General features: G+C 35.1%; 13 non-coding genes across 13 annotated transcripts; all 13 read right to left on the bottom strand.

Annotated features, from left to right (window-relative positions):
- Window positions 1–1,150: 1,150 nt before the first annotated feature.
- On the bottom strand, window positions 1,151–1,232 carry TRNAS-UGA (transfer RNA serine (anticodon UGA)). The gene has a single exon. It is a non-coding gene; the product is annotated as a tRNA-Ser (tRNA).
- Window positions 1,233–3,471: 2,239 nt separating this feature from the next.
- On the bottom strand, window positions 3,472–3,553 carry TRNAS-UGA (transfer RNA serine (anticodon UGA)). The gene has a single exon. It is a non-coding gene; the product is annotated as a tRNA-Ser (tRNA).
- A 1,079-nt stretch (window positions 3,554–4,632) lies between these two features.
- TRNAS-UGA (transfer RNA serine (anticodon UGA)) lies at window positions 4,633–4,714 on the bottom strand. The gene has a single exon. It is a non-coding gene; the product is annotated as a tRNA-Ser (tRNA).
- A 1,084-nt stretch (window positions 4,715–5,798) lies between these two features.
- On the bottom strand, window positions 5,799–5,880 carry TRNAS-UGA (transfer RNA serine (anticodon UGA)). The gene has a single exon. It is a non-coding gene; the product is annotated as a tRNA-Ser (tRNA).
- A 1,081-nt stretch (window positions 5,881–6,961) lies between these two features.
- On the bottom strand, window positions 6,962–7,043 carry TRNAS-UGA (transfer RNA serine (anticodon UGA)). Its single transcript has one exon. It is a non-coding gene; the product is annotated as a tRNA-Ser (tRNA).
- A 1,081-nt stretch (window positions 7,044–8,124) lies between these two features.
- On the bottom strand, window positions 8,125–8,206 carry TRNAS-UGA (transfer RNA serine (anticodon UGA)). The gene has a single exon. It is a non-coding gene; the product is annotated as a tRNA-Ser (tRNA).
- Window positions 8,207–9,286: 1,080 nt separating this feature from the next.
- TRNAS-UGA (transfer RNA serine (anticodon UGA)) lies at window positions 9,287–9,368 on the bottom strand. The gene has a single exon. It is a non-coding gene; the product is annotated as a tRNA-Ser (tRNA).
- A 1,080-nt stretch (window positions 9,369–10,448) lies between these two features.
- Window positions 10,449–10,530, bottom strand: TRNAS-UGA (transfer RNA serine (anticodon UGA)). Its single transcript has one exon. It is a non-coding gene; the product is annotated as a tRNA-Ser (tRNA).
- Window positions 10,531–11,611: 1,081 nt separating this feature from the next.
- TRNAS-UGA (transfer RNA serine (anticodon UGA)) lies at window positions 11,612–11,693 on the bottom strand. The gene has a single exon. It is a non-coding gene; the product is annotated as a tRNA-Ser (tRNA).
- A 1,081-nt stretch (window positions 11,694–12,774) lies between these two features.
- Window positions 12,775–12,856, bottom strand: TRNAS-UGA (transfer RNA serine (anticodon UGA)). The gene has a single exon. It is a non-coding gene; the product is annotated as a tRNA-Ser (tRNA).
- Window positions 12,857–13,721: 865 nt separating this feature from the next.
- Window positions 13,722–13,803, bottom strand: TRNAS-UGA (transfer RNA serine (anticodon UGA)). The gene has a single exon. It is a non-coding gene; the product is annotated as a tRNA-Ser (tRNA).
- A 4,385-nt stretch (window positions 13,804–18,188) lies between these two features.
- On the bottom strand, window positions 18,189–18,270 carry TRNAS-UGA (transfer RNA serine (anticodon UGA)). The gene has a single exon. It is a non-coding gene; the product is annotated as a tRNA-Ser (tRNA).
- Window positions 18,271–18,925: 655 nt separating this feature from the next.
- Window positions 18,926–19,007, bottom strand: TRNAS-CGA (transfer RNA serine (anticodon CGA)). The gene has a single exon. It is a non-coding gene; the product is annotated as a tRNA-Ser (tRNA).
- Window positions 19,008–20,094: the final 1,087 nt, after the last annotated feature.

A 20,094-nucleotide genomic window follows, 5' to 3' on the forward strand; every position in this document is an offset into this window, starting at 1 on the left:
AGATTTGAACCTGCTCGAGGAAACCCCAAAAGATTTCAAGTCCATCGCCTTAACCACTCGGCCACAACTACCTGATCCTTGATTGGATGGTGCTACTTGGAAATCAAATTTTTTCTCCTGTTGGCAGAAATATCTGATACATTTTATTTTAATTTGCTTCAATGTTAATATGTAAACTTTGTGAAATATGATAGCTAGTATAGTTTAATGTCAAATATAGGTGTCAAGGACTTTTGATCTTGTACTAAATTAATTAGAAATCAGAGCCTTTAACATCACACCATGCCAACACCAGTGCTCATGAACTGTATTGTACATATTACGGACATTTTATCAAATAATAATCATTTAAAATATATTAGGTTTTTCATTGGTCTATTCCACAGGTTCTCAAACTCGGTCTTCAGAACCCCACACAGTGCATGTTTTGCAGGTCTCCTCGCAGAACCACAAGTTAATAATTAGCTCCACAAGTGGACTTTTTAAAATGTGTCAGTGAGTAATTAATACACCTATGCACCTGCTGGGTTACCTGCAAAACATACACTGTGTGGGGTCCTGAGGACTGAGTTGAGAACTTATGGTCTATTCCTTAATAAAGTTTGGAATTATAACAACTGACACTGCACAATTAATAGTTTGTTGATTACCAGACATTTTTTCTTACCTTTCATTACATCTCTACAGCTGTAAATCCAGATAGAAAGAATCTGCATGCACAAGTTGCCACTGGGAAACATTTATACAAGGTCACAAGCATGTACATAGAATGCAGGAAGACACTGTCTGAGATTATATGGTTTAAAAAGAAGTCCATTGTAAAACAGGATATATATGTAGGTGAGCTAAGCTGAGATTGATAGCTCAATTCTTAAAACAACATGCTTTGATTCTCTTCATCTTGAATGCATTTCGTTTTTAAACCAGCTTGAAAAGCAAATGGATTTCGAGTCCATCACCTTAACCACTCGGCCACAACTACCTTAATGTTGTTTCACTGACAAGCTGTGTGCAAAATCAATGTTTTCCTTTTTTGGTAGCTTTTACAGTAAGTTAAACTTTGGGAAATGTAAAAGCTACTTTAGTTTCATGGAAAATAAAGTTATCAAGGACAAATGAGCTTAGCTTTCTACATGCATAAAAAGCAGTACATAGCTGGCAGGATTTGAACCTGCGTGGGGAAACCCCAACGGATTTCAAGTCCATAGCCTTAACCACTCAGCCACAACAACCTGACCTCAATTGGATGGTGCTACTTGGAAATCAATTTTTTTTGGCTGTTGGCAGCAATATCTGATGCATTTTATTTTAATTTGCCTCAATATTAATATATAAACTTTGTGAAATATAATAGCTAGTATAGTTTAATGTCAAATTTAGGTGTCAAGGACTTTTGATCTTGTACTAAATTAATTAGAAATCAGAACCTTTAACATCACACCATGCCAACACCAGTGCTCATGAACTGTATTGTACATTTTACGGACATTTTATCAAATAATAATCATTTAAAATATATTAGGTTTTTCATTGGTCTATTCCACAGGTTCTCAAACTCGGTCCTCAGAACCCCACACAGTGCATGTTTTGCAGGTCTCCTCTTAGTACCATAAGTAAATAATTAGCTCCACAAGTGGACTTTTTAAAATGTGTCAGTGAGTAATTAATACACCTATGCACCTGCTGGGTTACCTGCAAAACATACACTGTGTGGGGTCCTGAGGACTGAGTTTGAGAACCTATGGTCTATTCCTTAATAAAGTTTGGAATTATAACAACTGGCATTGCACAGTTAATAGTTTGTTGATTACCAGACATTTTTTCTTACCTTTCATTACATCTCTACAGCTGTAAATCCAGATAGAAAGAATCTGCATGCATAAGTTGCCACTGGGAAACATTTATACAAGGTCACAAGCATGTACATAGAATGCAGGAAGACACTGTCTGAGATTATATGGTTTAAAAAGAAGTCCATTGTAAAACAGGATATATATGTAGGTGAGCTAAGCTGAGATTGATAGCTCAATTCTTAAACATAACATGCTTTGATTCTCTTCATCTTGAATGCATTTCGTGTTTAAACCAGCTTGAAAAGCAAATGGATTTCGAGTCCATCACCTTAACCACTCGGCCACAACTACCTTAATGTTGTTTCACTGACAAGCTGTGTGCAAAATCAATGTTTTCCTTTTTTGGTAGCTTTTACAGTAAGTTAAACTTTGGGAAATGTAAAAGCTACTTTAGTTTCATGGAAAATAAAGTTATCAAGGACAAATGAGCTTAGCTTTCTACATGCAAAAAAGCAGTACGTAGCTGGCAAGATTTGAACCTGCTCGAGGAAACCCCAAAAGATTTCAAGTCCATCGCCTTAACCACTCGGCCACAACTACCTGACCTTGATTGGATGGTGCTACTTGGAAATCAAATTTTTTCTCCTGTTGGCAGAAATATCTGATACATTTTATTTTAATTTGCTTCAATGTTAATATGTAAACTTTGTGAAATATGATAGCTTGTATAGTTTAATGTCAAATATAGGTGTCAAGGACTTTTGATCTTGTACTAAATTAATTAGAAATCAGAGCCTTTAACATCACACCATGCCAACACCAGTGCTCATGAACTGTATTGTACATATTACGGACATTTTATCAAATAATAATCATTTAAAATATATTAGGTTTTTCATTGGTCTATTCCACAGGTTCTCAAACTCGGTCTTCAGAACCCCACACAGTGCATGTTTTGCAGGTCTCCTCGCAGAACCACAAGTTAATAATTAGCTCCACAAGTGGACTTTTTAAAATGTGTCAGTGAGTAATTAATACACCTATGCACCTGCTGGGTTACCTGCAAAACATACACTGTGTGGGGTCCTGAGGACTGAGTTGAGAACTTATGGTCTATTCCTTAATAAAGTTTGGAATTATAACAACTGACACTGCACAATTAATAGTTTGTTGATTACCAGACATTTTTTCTTACCTTTCATTACATCTCTACAGCTGTAAATCCAGATAGAAAGAATCTGCATGCACAAGTTGCCACTGGGAAACATTTATACAAGGTCACAAGCATGTACATAGAATGCAGGAAGACACTGTCTGAGATTATATGGTTTAAAAAGAAGTCCATTGTAAAACAGGATATATATGTAGGTGAGCTAAGCTGAGATTGATAGCTCAATTCTTAAAACAACATGCTTTGATTCTCTTCATCTTGAATGCATTTCGTTTTTAAACCAGCTTGAAAAGCAAATGGATTTCGAGTCCATCACCTTAACCACTCGGCCACAACTACCTTAATGTTGTTTCACTGACAAGCTGTGTGCAAAATCAATGTTTTCCTTTTTTGGTAGCTTTTACAGTAAGTTAAACTTTGGGAAATGTAAAAGCTACTTTAGTTTCATGGAAAATAAAGTTATCAAGGACAAATGAGCTTAGCTTTCTACATGCATAAAAAGCAGTACATAGCTGGCAGGATTTGAACCTGCGTGGGGAAACCCCAACGGATTTCAAGTCCATAGCCTTAACCACTCAGCCACAACAACCTGACCTCAATTGGATGGTGCTACTTGGAAATCAATTTTTTTTGGCTGTTGGCAGCAATATCTGATGCATTTTATTTTAATTTGCCTCAATATTAATATATAAACTTTGTGAAATATAATAGCTAGTATAGTTTAATGTCAAATTTAGGTGTCAAGGACTTTTGATCTTGTACTACATTAATTAGAAATAAGAACCTTTAACGTCACACCATGCCAACACCAGTGCTCATGAACTGTATTGTACATTTTACGGACATTTTATCAAATAATAATCATTTAAAATATATTAGGTTTTTCATTGGTCTATTCCACAGGTTCTCAAACTCGGTCCTCAGAACCCCACACAGTGCATGTTTTGCAGGTCTCCTCTTAGTACCATAAGTAAATAATTAGCTCCACAAGTGGACTTTTTAAAATGTGTCAGTGAGTAATTAATACACCTATGCACCTGCTGGGTTACCTGCAAAACATACACTGTGTGGGGTCCTGAGGACTGAGTTTGAGAACCTATGGTCTATTCCTTAATAAAGTTTGGAATTATAACAACTGGCATTGCACAGTTAATAGTTTGTTGATTACCAGACATTTTTTCTTACCTTTCATTACATCTCTACAGCTGTAAATCCAGATAGAAAGAATCTGCATGCATAAGTTGCCACTGGGAAACATTTATACAAGGTCACAAGCATGTACATAGAATGCAGGAAGACACTGTCTGAGATTATATGGTTTAAAAAGAAGTCCATTGTAAAACAGGATATATATGTAGGTGAGCTAAGCTGAGATTGATAGCTCAATTCTTAAACATAACATGCTTTGATTCTCTTCATCTTGAATGCATTTCGTGTTTAAACCAGCTTGAAAAGCAAATGGATTTCGAGTCCATCACCTTAACCACTCGGCCACAACTACCTTAATGTTGTTTCACTGACAAACTGTGTGCAAAATCAATGTTTTCCTTTTTTGGTAGCTTTTACAGTAAGTTAAACTTTGGGAAATGTAAAAGCTACTTTAGTTTCATGGAAAATAAAGTTATCAAGGACAAATGAGCTTAGCTTTCTACATGCAAAAAAGCAGTACGTAGCTGGCAGGATTTGAACCTGCGTGGGGAAACCCCAACGGATTTCAAGTCCAACGCCTTAACCACTCAGCCACAACTACCTGACCTCAATTGGATGGTGCTACTTGGAAATCAATTTTTTTTTTTGCTGTTGGCAGCAATATCTGATGCATTTTATTTTAATTTGCTTCAATATTAGTATATACATTTTGTGAAATATAATAGCTAGTATAGTTTAATGTCAAATTTAGGTGTCAAGGACTTTTGATCTTGTACTAAATTAATTAGAAATCAGAGCCTTTAACATCACACCATGCCAACACCAGTACTCATGAACTGTATTGTACATTTTACGGACACTTTATCAAATAATAATCATTTAAAATATATTAGGTTTTTCATTGGTCTATTCCACAGGTTCTCAAACTCGGTCCTCAGAACCCCACACAGTGCATGTTTTGCAGGTCTCCTCTTAGAACCACAAGTAAATAATTAGCTCCACAAGTAGACTTTTTAAAATGTGTCAGTGAGTAATTAATACACCTATGCACCTGCTGGGTTACCTGCAAAACATACACTGTGTGGGGTCCAGAGGACTGAGTTTGAGAACCTATGGTCTATTCCTTAATAAAGTTTGGAATTATAACAACTGACACTGCACAGTTAATAGTTTGTTGATTACCAGACATTTTTTCTTACCTTTCATTACATCTCTACAGCTGTAAATCCAGATAGAAAGAATCTGCATGCACAAGTTGCCACTGGGGAACATTTATACAGGGTCACAAGCATGTACATAGAATGCAGGAAGACACTGTCTGAGATTATATGGTTTAAAAAGAAGTCCATTGTAAAACAGGATATATATGTAGGTGAGCTAAGCTGAGATTGATAGCTCAATTCTTAAACATAACATGCTTTGATTCTCTTCATCTTGAATGCATTTCTTTTTATTAAACCAGCTTGAAAAGCAAATGGATTTCGAGTCCATCACCTTAACCACTCGGCCACAACTACCTTAATGTTGTTTCACTGACAAGCTGTGTGCAAAATCAATGTTTTCCTTTTTTGGTAGCTTTTACAGTAAGTTAAACTTTGAGAAATGTAAAAGCTACTTTAGTTTCATGGAAAATAAAGTTATCAAGGACAAATGAGCTTAGCTTTCTACATGCATAAAAAGCAGTATGTAGCTGGCAGGATTTGAACCTGCGCGGGGAAACCACAATGGATTTCAAATCCATCGCCTTAACCGCTCGGCCAGAACTACCTGACATCGATTGGATGGTGCTACTTGGAAATCAAATTTTTTTTCCTGTTGGCAGCAATATCTGATGCATTTTATTTTAATTTGCTTCAATATTAATATGTAAACTTTGTGAAATATAATAGCTAGTATAGTTTAATGTCAAATTTAGGTGTCAAGGACTTTTGATCTTGTACTAAATTAATTAGAAATCAGAGCCTTTAACATCACACCATGCCAACACCAGTGCTCATGAACTGTATTGTACATTTTACGGACATTTTATCAAATAATAATCATTTAAAATATATTAGGTTTTTCATTGGTCTATTCCACAGGTTCTCAAACTCGGTCCTCAGAACCCCACACAGTGCATGTTTTGCAGGTCTCCTCACAGAACCACAAGTTAATAATTAGCTCCACAAGTGGACTTTTTAAAAATGTGTCAGTGAGTAATTAACACACCTATGCACCTGCTGGGTTACCTGCAAAACATACACTGTGTGGGGTCCTGAGGACTGAGTTTGAGAACCTATGGTCTATTCCTTAATAAAGTTTGGAATTATAACAAGTGACACTGCACAATTAATAGTTTGTTGATTACTAGACATTTTTTCTTATCTTTCATTACATCTCTACAGCTGTAAATCCAGATAGAAAGAATCTGCATGCACAAGTTGCCACTGGGAAACATTTATACAAGGTCACAAGCATGTACATGGAATGCAGGAAGACACTGTCTGAGATTATATGGTTTAAAAAGAAGTCCATTGTAAAACAGGATATATATGTAGGTGAGCTAAGCTGAGATTGATAACTCAATTCTTAAACATAACATGCTTTGATTCTCTTCATCTTAAATGCATTTCGTTTTTAAACCAGCTTGAAAAGCAAATGGATTTCGAGTCCATCACCTTAACCACTCGGCCACAACTACCTTAATGTTGTTTCACTGACAAGCTGTGTGCAAAATCAATGTTTTCCTTTTTTGGTAGCTTTTACAGTAAGTTAAACTTTGGGAAATGTAAAAGCTACTTTAGTTTCATGGAAAATAAAGTTATCAAGGACAAATGAGCTTATCTTTCTACATGCATAAAAAGCAGTACGTAGCTGGCAGGATTTGAACCTGCGCGGGGAAATCACAATGGATTTCAAATCCATCGCCTTAACCACTCGGCCACAACTACCTGACATCGATTGGATGGTGCTACTTGGAAATCAATTTTTTTTTCCTGTTGGCAGCAATATCTGATGCATTTTATTTTAATTTGCTTCAATATTAATATGTAAACTTTGTGAAATATAATAGCTAGTATAGTTTAATGTCAAATTTAGGTGTCAAGGACTTTTGATCTTGTACTAAATTCATTAGAAATCAGAGCCTTTAACATCACACCATGCCAACACCAGTGCTCATGAACTGTATTGTACATTTTACGGACATTTTATCAAATAATAATCATTTAAAATATATTAGGTTTTTCATTGGTCTATTCCACAGGTTCTCAAACTCGGTCCTCAGACCCCCACACAGTGCATGTTTTGCAGGTCTCCTCTCAGAACCACAAGTAAATAATTAGCTCCACAAGTGGACTTTTTAAAAATGTGTCAGTGAGTAATTAACACACCTATGCACCTGCTGGGTTACCTGCAAAACATACACTGTGTGGGGTCCTGAGGACTGAGTTTGAGAACCTATGGTCTATTCCTTAATAAAGTTTGGAATTATAACAACTGACACTGCACAATTAATAGTTTGTTTATTATCAGACATTTTTTCTTACCTTTCATTACATCTCTACAGCTGTAAATCCAGATAGAAAGAATCTGCATGCACAAGTTGCCACTGGGAAACATTTATACAAGGTCACAAGCATGTACATAGAATGCAGGAAGACACTGTCTGAGATTATATGGTTTAAAAAGAAGTCCATTGTAAAACAGGATATATATGTAGGTGAGCTAAGCTGAGATTGATAACTCAATTCTTAAACATAACATGCTTTGATTCTCTTCATCTTGAATGCATTTCGTTTTTAAACCAGCTTGAAAAGCAAATGGATTTCGAGTCCATCACCTTAACCACTCGGCCACAACTACCTTAATGTTGTTTCACTGACAAGCTGTGTGCAAAATCAATGTTTTCCTTTTTTGGTAGCTTTTACAGTAAGTTAAACTTTGGGAAATGTAAAAGCTACTTTAGTTTCATGGAAAATAAAGTTATCAAGGACAAATGAGCTTAGCTTTCTACATGCATAAAACGCAGTACGTAGCTGGCAGGATTTGAACCTGCGCGGGGAAATCACAATGGATTTCAAATCCATCGCCTTAACCACTCGGCCACAACTACCTGACATCGATTGGATGGTGCTACTTTGAAATCAATTTTTTTTCCTGTTGGCAGCAATATCTGATGCATTTTATTTTAATTTGCTTCAATATTAATATGTAAACTTTGTGAAATATAATAGCTAGTATAGTTTAATGTCAAATTTAGGTGTCAAGGACTTTTGATCTTGTACTAAATTAATTAGAAATCAGAGCATTTAACATCACACCATGCCAACACCAGTGCTCATGAACTGTATTGTACATTTTACGGACATTTTATCAAATAATAATCATTTAAAATATATTAGGTTTTTCATTGGTCTATTCCACAGGTTCTCAAACTCGGTCCTCAGAACCCCACACAGTGCATGTTTTGCAGGTCTCCTCTCAGAACCACAAGTAAATAATTAGCTCCACAAGTGGACTTTTTAAAAATGTGTCAGTGAGTAATTAACACACCTATGCACCTGCTGGGTTACCTGCAAAACATACACTGTGTGGGGTCCTGAGGACTGAGTTTGAGAACCTATGGTCTATTCCTTAATAAAGTTTGGAATTATAACAAGTGACACTGCACAATTAATAGTTTGTTGATTACTAGACATTTTTTCTTATCTTTCATTACATCTCTACAGCTGTAAATCCAGATAGAAAGAATCTGCATGCGCAAGTTGCCACTGGGAAACATTTATACAAGGTCACAAGCATGTACATAGAATGCAGGAAGACACTGTCTGAGATTATATGGTTTAAAAAGAAGTCCATTGTAAAACAGGATATATATGTAGGTGAGCTAAGCTGAGATTGATAACTCAATTCTTAAACATAACATGCTTTGATTCTCTTCATCTTGAATGCATTTCGTTTTTAAACCAGCTTGAAAAGCAAATGGATTTCGAGTCCATCACCTTAACCACTCGGCCACAACTACCTTAATGTTGTTTCACTGACAAGCTGTGTGCAAAATCAATGTTTTCCTTTTTTGGTAGCTTTTACAGTAAGTTAAACTTTGGGAAATTTAAAAGCTACTTTAGTTTCATTGAAAATAAAGTTATCAAGGACAAATGAGCTTAGCTTTCTACATGCATAAAAACCAGTACGTAGCTGGCAGGATTTGAACCTGCGCGAGGAAACCCCAATAGATTTCAAGTCCATCGCCTTAACCACTTGGCTACAACTACCTGACCTTGATTAGATGGTGCTACTTGGAAATCAAAACATTTTTCCTGTTGGCAGAAATATCTGATACATTTTATTTTAATTTGCTTCAATGTTAATATGTAAACTTTGTGAAATATAATAGCTAGTATAGTTTAATGTCAAATATAGGTGTCAAGGACTTTTGATCTTGTACTAAATTAATTAGAAATCAGAGCCTTTAAAATCACACCATGCCAACACCAGTGCTCATGAACTGTATTGTACATATTACGGACATTTTATCAAATAATAATCATTTAAAATATATTAGGTTTTTCATTGGTCTATTCCACAGTTTCTCAAACTCAGTACTCAGAACCCCACACAGTGCATGTTTTGCAGGTCTCCTCACAGAACCACAAGTAAATAATTAGCTCCACAAGTGGACTTTTTAAAATGTGTCAGTGAGTAATTAATACACCTATGCACCTGCTGAATTACCTGCAAAACATACACTGTGTGGGGTCCTGAGGACTGAGTTGAGAACCTATGGTCTATTCCTTAATAAAGTTTGGAATTATAACAACTGACACTGCACAATTAATAGTTTGTTGATTACTAGACATTTTTTCTTATCTTTCATTACATCTCTACAGCTGTAAATCCAGATAGAAAGAATCTGCATGCACAAGTTGCCACTGGGAAACATTTATACAAGGTCACAAGCATGTACATAGAATGCAGGAAGACACTGTATGAGATTATATGGTTTTAAAAAATAGTCCATTGTAAAACAGGATATATATGTAGGTGAGCTAAGCTGAGATTGATAACTCAATTCTTAAACATAACATGCTTTGATTCTCTTCATCTTGAATGCATTTCGTTTTTAAACCAGCTTGAAAAGCAAATGGATTTCGAGTCCATCACCTTAACCACTCGGCCACAACTACCTTAATGTTGTTTTACTGACAAGCTGTGTGCAAAATCAATGTTTTCCTTTTTTGGAAGCTTTTACAGTAAGTTAAACTTTGGGAAATGTAAAAGCTACTTTAGTTTCATGGAAAATAAAGTTATCAAGGACAAAAGAGCTTAGCTTTCTACATGCATAGAAAGCAGAACGTAGCTGGCAGGATTTGAACCTGCGCAAGGAAACCCCAATAGATTTCAAGTTCATCGCCTTAACCACTTGGCCACAACTACCTGACCTTGATTGGATGTTGCTACTTGGAAATTAAAAATGTTTTCCTGTTGGCAGAAATATCTGATACATTTTATTTTCATTTGCTTCAATGTTAATATGTAAACTTTGTGAAATATAATAGCTAGTATAGTTTAATGTCAAATATAGGTGTCAAGGACTTTTGATCTTGTACTAAATTAATTAGAAATCAGAGCCTTTAACATCACACCATGCCAACACCAGTGCTCATGAACTGTATTGTACATATTACGGACATTTTATCAAATAATAATCATTTAAAATATATTAGGTTTTTCATTGGTCTATTCCACAGGTTCTCAAACTCGGTCCTCAGAACCCCACACAGTGCATGTTTTTGCAGGTCTCCTCGCAGAACCACAAGTAAATAATTAGCTCCACAAGTGTACTTTTTAAAATGTGTCAGTGAGTAATTAATACACCTATGCACCTGCTGGGTTACCTGCAAAACATACACTGTGTGGGGTCCTGAGGACTGAGTTTGAGAACCTATGGTCTATTCCTTAATAAAGTTTGGAATTATAACAACTGACACTGCACAATTAATAGTTTGTTGATTATCAGACATTTTTTCTTACCTTTCATTACATCTCTACAGCTGTAAATCCAGATAGAAAGAATCTGCATGCACAAGTTGCCACTGGGAAACATTTATACAAGGTCACAAGCATGTACATAGAATGCAGAAAGACACTGTCTGAGATTATATGGTTTAAAAAGAAGTCCATTGTAAAACAGGATATATATGTAGGTGAGCTAAGCTGAGATTGATAACTCAATTCTTAAACATAACATGTTTTGAATCTCTTCATCTTGAATGCATTTCGTTTTTAAACCAGCTTGAAAAGCAAATGGATTTCGAGTCCATCACCTTAACCACTCGGCCACAACTACCTTAATGTTGTTTCACTGACAAGCTGTGTGCAAAATCAATGTTTTCCTTTTTTGGTAGCTTTTACAGTAAGTTAAACTTTGGGAAATGTAAAAGCTACTTTAGTTTCATGGAAAATAAAGTTATCAAGGACAAATGAGCTTAGCTTTCTACATGCATAAAGAGCAGTACGTAGCTGGCAGGATTTGAAGCTGCGAGGGGAAACCACAATGGATTTCAAGTCCATTGCCTTAACCACTCGGCCACAACTACCTGACATCGATTGGATGGTGCTACTTGGAAATCAATTTTTTTTTTCCTGTTGGCAGCAATATATGATGCATTTTAATTTAATTTGCTTCAATATTAATATGTAAACTTTGTGAAATATAATAGCTAGTATAGTTTAATGTCAAATATAGGTGTCAAGGACTTTTGACCTTGTACTAAATTAATTAGAAATCATAGCCTATAACATCACACTATGCCAACACCAGTGCTCATGAACTGTATTGTACATATTACGGACATTTTATCAAATAATAATCATTTAAAATATATTAGGTTTTTCATTGGTCTATTCCACAGGTTCTCAATCTCGGTCCTCAGAACCCCACACAGTGCATGTTTTGCAGGTCTTCTCTCAGAACCACAAGTAAATAATTAGCTCCACAAGTAGACTTTTTAAAATGTGTCAGTGAGTAATTAACACACCTATGCTCCTGCTCGGTTATCTGCAAAACATACACTGTGTGGGGTCCTGAGGACTGAGTTTGAGAACCTATGGTCTATTCCTTAATAAAGTTTGGAATTATAACAACTGACACTGCACAATTAATAGTTTGTTGATTATCAGACATTTTTTCTTACCTTTCATTACATCTCTACAGCTGTAAATCCAGATAGAAAGAATCTGCATGCACAAGTTGCCACTGGGAAACATTTATACAAGGTCACAAGCATGTACATAGAATGCAGAAAGACACTGTCTGAGATTATATGGTTTAAAAAGAAGTCCATTTTAAAACAGGATATATATGTAGGTGAGCTAAGCTGAGATTGATAACTCAATTCTTAAACATAACATGCTTTGATTCTCTTCATCTTGAATGCATTTAGTTTTTAAACCAGCTTGAAAAGCAAATGGATTTCAAGTCCATCACCTTAACCACTCGGCCATAACTACCTTACTGTTGTTTCACTGACAAGCTGTGTGCAAAATCAATGTTTTCCTTTTTTGGTAGCTTTTACAGTAAGTTAAACTTTGGGAAATGTAAAAGCTACTTTAGTTTCATGAAAAATAAAGTTATCAAGGACAAATGAGCTTAGCTTTCTACATGCATAAAAAGCAGTACGTAGTCGGCAGGATTTGAACCTGCGCGGGGAAACCACAATGGATTTCAAGTTCATCACCTTAACCACTCGGACACAACTACCTGACCTCTATTGAATGGTGCTACTTGGAAATCAAAACATTTTTCCTGTTGGCAGAAATATCTGATGCATTTTATTTTAATTTGCTTCAATATTAATATATAAACTTTGTGAAATATAATAGCTAGTATAGTTTAATGTCAAATATAGGTGTCAAGGACTTTTGATCTTGTACTAAATTAATTAGAAATCAGAGCCTTTAATATCACACCATGCCAACACCAGTGCTCATGAACGGTATTGTACATTTTATGGACATTTTATCAAATAATAATCATTTAAAATATATTAGGTTTTTCATTGGTCTATTTCTTGATCAACTTTGGAATTATAACAACTGACACTGCAAAATTAATAGTTTGTTGATTACCAGACATTTTTTCTTACCTTTCATTACATCTCTACAGCTGTAAATCCAGATAGAAAGAATCTGCATGCACAAGTTGCCACTGGGAAATATTTATACAAGGTCTTAAGAATGTACATACAATGCAGGAAGACACTGAGATTATCTGGTTTAAAAACAAGTCAATTGTAAAACAGGATATATATGTAGGTGAGCTAAACTGAGATCGATAACTCAATTCTTAAACATAACATGCTTTGATTCTCTTCATATTGAATGCATTTCGTTTTTAAACCAGCTTGAAAAGCAAATGAATTTCGAGTCCATCACCTTAACCACTCGGCCACAACTACCTTAATGTTGTTTCACTGACAAGCTGTGTGCAAAATCAATGTTTTCCTTTTTTGGTAGCTTTTACAGTAAGTTAAACTTTGGGAAATGTAAAAGCTACTTTAGTTTCATGGAAAATAAAGTTATCAAGGACAAATGAGCTTAGCTTTCTACATGCATAAAAAGCAGTACGTAGCTGGCAGGATTTGAACCTGCTCGGGGAAACCCCAACGGATTTCAAGTCCATAGCCTTAACCACTCAGCCACAACAACCTGACCTCAATTGTATGGTGCTACTTGGAAATCAATTTTTTTTTGCTGTTGGCAGCAATATCTGATGCATTTTATTTTAATTTGCTTAAATATTAGTATATAAATTTTATGAAATATAATAGCTAGTATAGTTTAATGTCAAATTTAGGTGTCAAGGACTTTTGATCTTGTACTAAATTAATTAGAAATCAGAGCCTTTAACATCACACCATGCCAACACCAGTGCTCATGAACTGTATTTTACATTTTACGGACATTTTATCAAATAATAATCATTTAAAATATATTAGGTTTTTCAATGGTCTATTCCACAGGTTCTCAAACTCGGTCCTCAGAACCCCACACAGTGCATGTTTTGCAGGTCTCCTCGCAGAACCACAAGTTAATAATTAGCTCCACAAGTGGACTTTATAAAATGTGTCAGTGAGTAATTAATACACCTATGCACCTGCTGGGTTACCTGCAAAACATACACTGTGTGGGGTCCTGAGGACTGAGTTTGAGAACCTATGGTCTATTCCTTAATAAAGTTTGGAATTATAACAACTGACACTGCACAATTAATAGTTTGTTGATTACCAGACATTTTTTCTTACCTTTCATTACATCTCTACAGCTGTAAATCCAGATAGAAAGAATCTGCATGCACAAGTTGCCACTTGGAAACATTTATACAAAGTCACAAGCATGTACATAGAATGCAGGAAGACACTGTCTGAGATTATATGGTTTAAAAAGAAGTCCATTGTAAAACAGGATATATATGTAGGTGAGCTAAGCTGAGATTGATAACTCAATTCTTAAACATAACATGCTTTGATTCTCTTCATCTTGAATGCATTTCGTTTTTAAACCAGCTTGAAAAGCAAATGGATTTCGAGTCCTTCACCTTAACCACTCGGCCACAACTACCTTAATGTTGTTTCACTGACAAGCTGTGTGCAAAATCAATGTTTTCCTTTTTTGGTAGCTTTTACAGTAAGTTAAACTTTGGGAAATGTAAAAGCTACTTTAGTTTCATGGAAAATAAAGTTATCAAGGACAAATGAGCTTAGCTTTCTACATGCATAAAAAGCAGTACATAGCTGGCAGGATCTGAACCTGCATGGGGAAACCCCAACGGATTTCAAGTCCATAGCCTTAACCACTCAGCCACAACAACCTGACCTCTATTGGATGGTGCTACTTGGAAATCAAATTTTTTTTGCTGTTGGCAGCAATATCTGATGCATTTTATTTTAATTTGCCTCAATATTAATATATAAACTTTGTGAAATATAATAGCTAGTATAGTTTAATGTCAAATTTAGGTGTCAAGGACTTTTGATCTTGTACTAAATTCATTAGAAATCAGAGCCTTTAACATCACACCATGCCAACACCAGTGCTCATGAACTGTATTGTACATTTTACGGACATTTTATCAAATAATAATCATTTAAAATATATTAGGTTTTTCATTGGTCTATTCCACAGGTTCTCAAACTCGGTCCTCAGAACCCCACACAGTGCATGTTTTGCAGGTCTCCTCTTAGTACCATAAGTAAATAATTAGCTCCACAAGTGGACTTTTTAAAATGTGTCAGTGAGTAATTAATACACCTATGCACCTGCTGGGTTATCTGCAAAACATACACTGTGTGGGGTCCTGAGGACTGAGTTTGAGAACCTATGGTCTATTCCTTAATAAAGTTTGGAATTATAACAACTGGCATTGCACAGTTAATAGTTTGTTAATTACCAGACATTTTTTCTTACCTTTCATTACATCTCTACAGCTGTAAATCCAGATAGAAAGAATCTGCATGCACAAGTTGCCACTGGGAAACATTTATACAAGGTCACAAGCATGTACATAGAATGCAGAAAGACACTGTCTGAGATTATATGGTTTAAAAAGAAGTCCATTGTAAAACAGGATATATATGTAGGTGAGCTAAGCTGAGATTGATAGCTCAATTCTTAAACATAACATGCTTTGATTCTCTTCATCTTGAATGCATTTCGTGTTTAAACCAGCTTGAAAAGCAAATGGATTTCGAGTCCATCACCTTAACCACTCGGCCACAACTACCTTAATGTTGTTTCACTGACAAACTGTGTGCAAAATCAATGTTTTCCTTTTTTGGTAGCTTTTACAGTAAGTTAAACTTTGGGAAATGTAAAAGCTACTTTAGTTTCATGGAAAATAAAGTTATCAAGGACAAATGAGCTTAGCTTTCTACATGCATAAAAAGCAGTACGTAGTCGGCAGGATTTGAACCTGCGCGGGGAAACCACAATGGATTTCAAGTTCATCACCTTAACCACTCAACTACCTGACCTCTATTGGATGGTGCTACTTGGAAATCAAAACATTTTTCCTGTTGGCAGAAATATCTGATGCATTTTATTTTAATTTGCTTCAATATTAATATATAAACTTTGTGAAATATAATAGCTAGTATAGTTTAATGTCAAATATAGGTGTCAAGGACTTTTGATCTTGTACTAAATTAATTAGAAATCAGAGCCTTTAATATCACACCATGCCAACACCAGTGCTCATGAACGGTATTGTACATTTTATGGACATTTTATCAAATAATAATCATTTAAAATATATTAGGTTTTTCATTGGTCTATTTCTTAATCAACTTTGGAATTATAACAACTGACACTGCAAAATTAATAGTTTGTTGATTACCAGACATTTTTTCTTACCTTTCATTACATCTCTACAGCTGTAAATCCAGATAGAAAGAATCTGCATGCACAAGTTGCCACTGGGAATTATTTATACAAGGTCTTAAGAATGTACATACAATGCAGGAAGACACTGAGATTATCTGGTTTAAAAACAAGTCCATTGTAAAACAGGATATATATGTAGGTGAGCTAAACTGAGATCGATAACTCAATTCTTAAACATAACATGCTTTGATTCTCTTCATCTTGAATGCATATGGTTTTTAAACCAGCTTGAAAAGCAAACATAGCTGACAGTATTTGAACCTGTGCAGGGATACCCCAATGGATTTCGAGTCCATCGCCTTAACCACTCAGCCTCAACTACCTTAATGTTGTTTTGCTGACAAGCTGTTGTGCAAAATCAATGTTGTCATTTTTTGGTAGCTTTTACATTAAGTTAAACTTTGGGAAATATAAAAGCTACTTTAGTTTCATGGAAAATAAAGTTATCAAGGACAAATGAGCTTAGCTTTCTAAATGGATAAAAAGCAGAACGTAGCTGGCAGGATTTAAACGTGCTTTGGGGAACTCCAATGGATTTCAAGTCCATCGCCTTAAACACTCGGCCAAAACTACCTGACCTCTATTGGATGGTGCTACTTGGAAATCAAAATATTTTTCCTGTTGGCAGAAATATCTGATACATTTTATTTTAATTTGCTTCAATGTTAATATGTAAACTTTGTAAAATATAATAGCTAGTATAGTTTAATGTCAAATATAGTTGTCAAGGACTTTTGATCTTGTACTAAATTAATTAGAAATCATAGCCTATAACATCACACCATGCCAACACCAGTGCTCATGAACTGTATTGTACATTTTACGGACATTTTATCAAATAATAATCATTTAAAATATATTAGGTTTTTCATTGGTCTATTCCACAGGTTCTCAAACTCGGTCCTCAGTACCCCACACAGTGCATGTTTTGCAGGTCTCCTCTCAGAACCACAAGTAAATAATTAGCTCCACAAGTAGAATTTTTAAAATGTGTCAGTGAGTAATTAATACACCTATGCACCTGCTGGGTTATCTGCAAAACATACACTGTGTGGGGTCCTGAGGACTGAGTTTGAGAACCTATAGTCTATTCCTTAATAAAGTTTGGAATTATAACAAGTGACACTGCACAATTAATAGTTTGTTGATTACTAGACATTTTTTCTTATCTTTCATTACATCTCTACAGCTGTAAATCCAGATAGAAAGAATCTGCATGCACAAGTTGCCACTGGGAAACATTTATACAAGGTCACAAGCATGTACATAGAATGCAGGAAGACACTGTCTGAGATTATATGGTTTAAAAAGAAGTCCATTGTAAAACAGGATATATATGTAGGTGAGCTAAGCTGAGATTGATAACTCAATTCTTAAACATAACATGCTTTGATTCTCTTCATCTTGAATGCATTTCGTTTTTAAACCAGCTTGAAAAGCAAATGGATTTCAAGTCCATCACCTTAACCACTCGGCCACAACTACCTTACTGTTGTTTCACTGACAAGCTGTCTGCAAAATCAATGTTCTCCTTTTTTGGTAGCTTTTACAGTAAGTTAAACTTTGGGAAATGTAAAAGCTACTTTAGTTTCATGGAAAATAAAGTTATCAAGGAAAATGAGCTTAGCTTTTTACATGCATAAAAAGCAGTACGTAGTCGGCAGGATTTGAACCTGCGCGGGGAAACCACAATGGATTTCAAGTTCATTGCCTTAACCACTCAGACACAACTACCTGACCTCTATTGGATGGTGCTACTTGGAAATCAAAACATTTTTCCTGTTGGCAGAAATATCTGATGCATTTTATTTTAATTTGCTTCAATATTAATATATAAACTTTGTGAAATATAATAGCTTGTATAGTTTAATGTCAAATATAGGTGTCAAGGACTTTTGATCTTGTACTAAATTAATTTGAAATCAGAGCCTTTAATATCACACCATGCCAACACCAGTGCTCATGAACGGTATTGTACATTTTATGGACATTTTATCAAATAATAATCATTTAAAATATATTAGGTTTTTCATTGGTCTATTTCTTAATCAACTTTGGAATTATAACAACTGACACTGCAAAATTAATAGTTTGTTGAATACCAGACATTTTTTCTTACCTTTCATTACATCTCTATAGCTGTAAATCCAGATAGAAAGAATCTGCATGCACAAGTTGCCACTGGGAAATATTTATACAAGGTCTTAAGAATGTACATACAATGCAGGAAGACACTGAGATTATCTGGTTTAAAAACAAGTCCATTGTAAAACAGGATATATATGTAGGTGAGCTAAACTGAGATCGATAACTCAATTCTTAAACATAACATGCTTTGATTCTCTTCATCTTGAATGCATATAGTTTTTAAACCAGCTTGAAAAGCAAACGTAGCTGACAGTATTTGAACCTGTGCAGGGATACCCCAATGGATTTCGAGTCCATCGCCTTAACCACTCAGCCTCAACTACCTTAATGTTGTTTTGCTGACAAGCTGTTGTGCAAAATCAATGTTTTCATTTTTTGGTAGCTTTTACATTAAGTTAAACTTTGGGAAATATAAAAGCTACTTTAGTTTCATGGAAAATAAAGTTATCAAGGACAAATGAGCTTAGCTTTCTACATGGATAAAAAGCAGAACGTAGCTGGCAGGATTTAAACCTGCGTTGGGGAACTCCAATGGATTTCAAGTCCATCGCCTTAAACACTCGGCCAAAACTACCTGACCTCTATTGGATGGTGCTACTTGGAAATCAAAACATTTTTCCTGTTGGCAGAAATATCTGATACATTTTATTTTAATTTGCTTCAATGTTAATATGTAAACTTTGTGAAATATAATAGCTAGTATAGTTTAATGTCAAATATAGTTGTCAAGGACTTTTGATCTTGTACTAAATTAATTAGAAATCATAGCCTATAACATCACACCATGCCAACACCAGTGCTCATGAACTGTATTGTACATATTATGGACATTTTATCAAATAATAATCATTTAAAATATATTAGGTTTTTCATTGGTCTATTCCACAGGTTCTCAAACTCGGTCCTCAGAACCCCACACAGTGCATGTTTTGCAGGTCTCCTCTCAGAACCACAAGTAAATAATTAACTCCACAAGTAGACTTTTAAAAATGTGTCAGTGAGTAATTAATACACCTATGTTCCTGCTGGGTTATCTGCAAAACATACACTGTGTGGGGTCCTGAGGACTGAGTTTGAGAACCTATGGTCTATTCCTTAATAAAGTTTGGAATTATAACAACTGACACTGCACAATTAATAGTTTGTTGATTACCAGACATTTTTTCTTACCTTTCATTACATCTCTACAGCTGTAAATCCAGATAGAAAGAATCTGCATGCACAATTTGCCACTGGGAAACTTTTATACAAGGTCACAAGCATGTACATAGAATGCAGAAAGACACTGTCTGAGATTATATGGTTTAAAAAGAAGTCCATTGTAAAACAGGATATATATGTAGGTGAGCTAAACTGAGATTGATAACTCAATTCTTAAACATAACATGCTTTGATTCTCTTCATCTTGAA

Source organism: Pseudophryne corroboree, chromosome 11, assembly GCF_028390025.1.
Source record: "Pseudophryne corroboree isolate aPseCor3 chromosome 11, aPseCor3.hap2, whole genome shotgun sequence".
NCBI lineage: Eukaryota > Metazoa > Chordata > Amphibia > Anura > Myobatrachidae > Pseudophryne > Pseudophryne corroboree.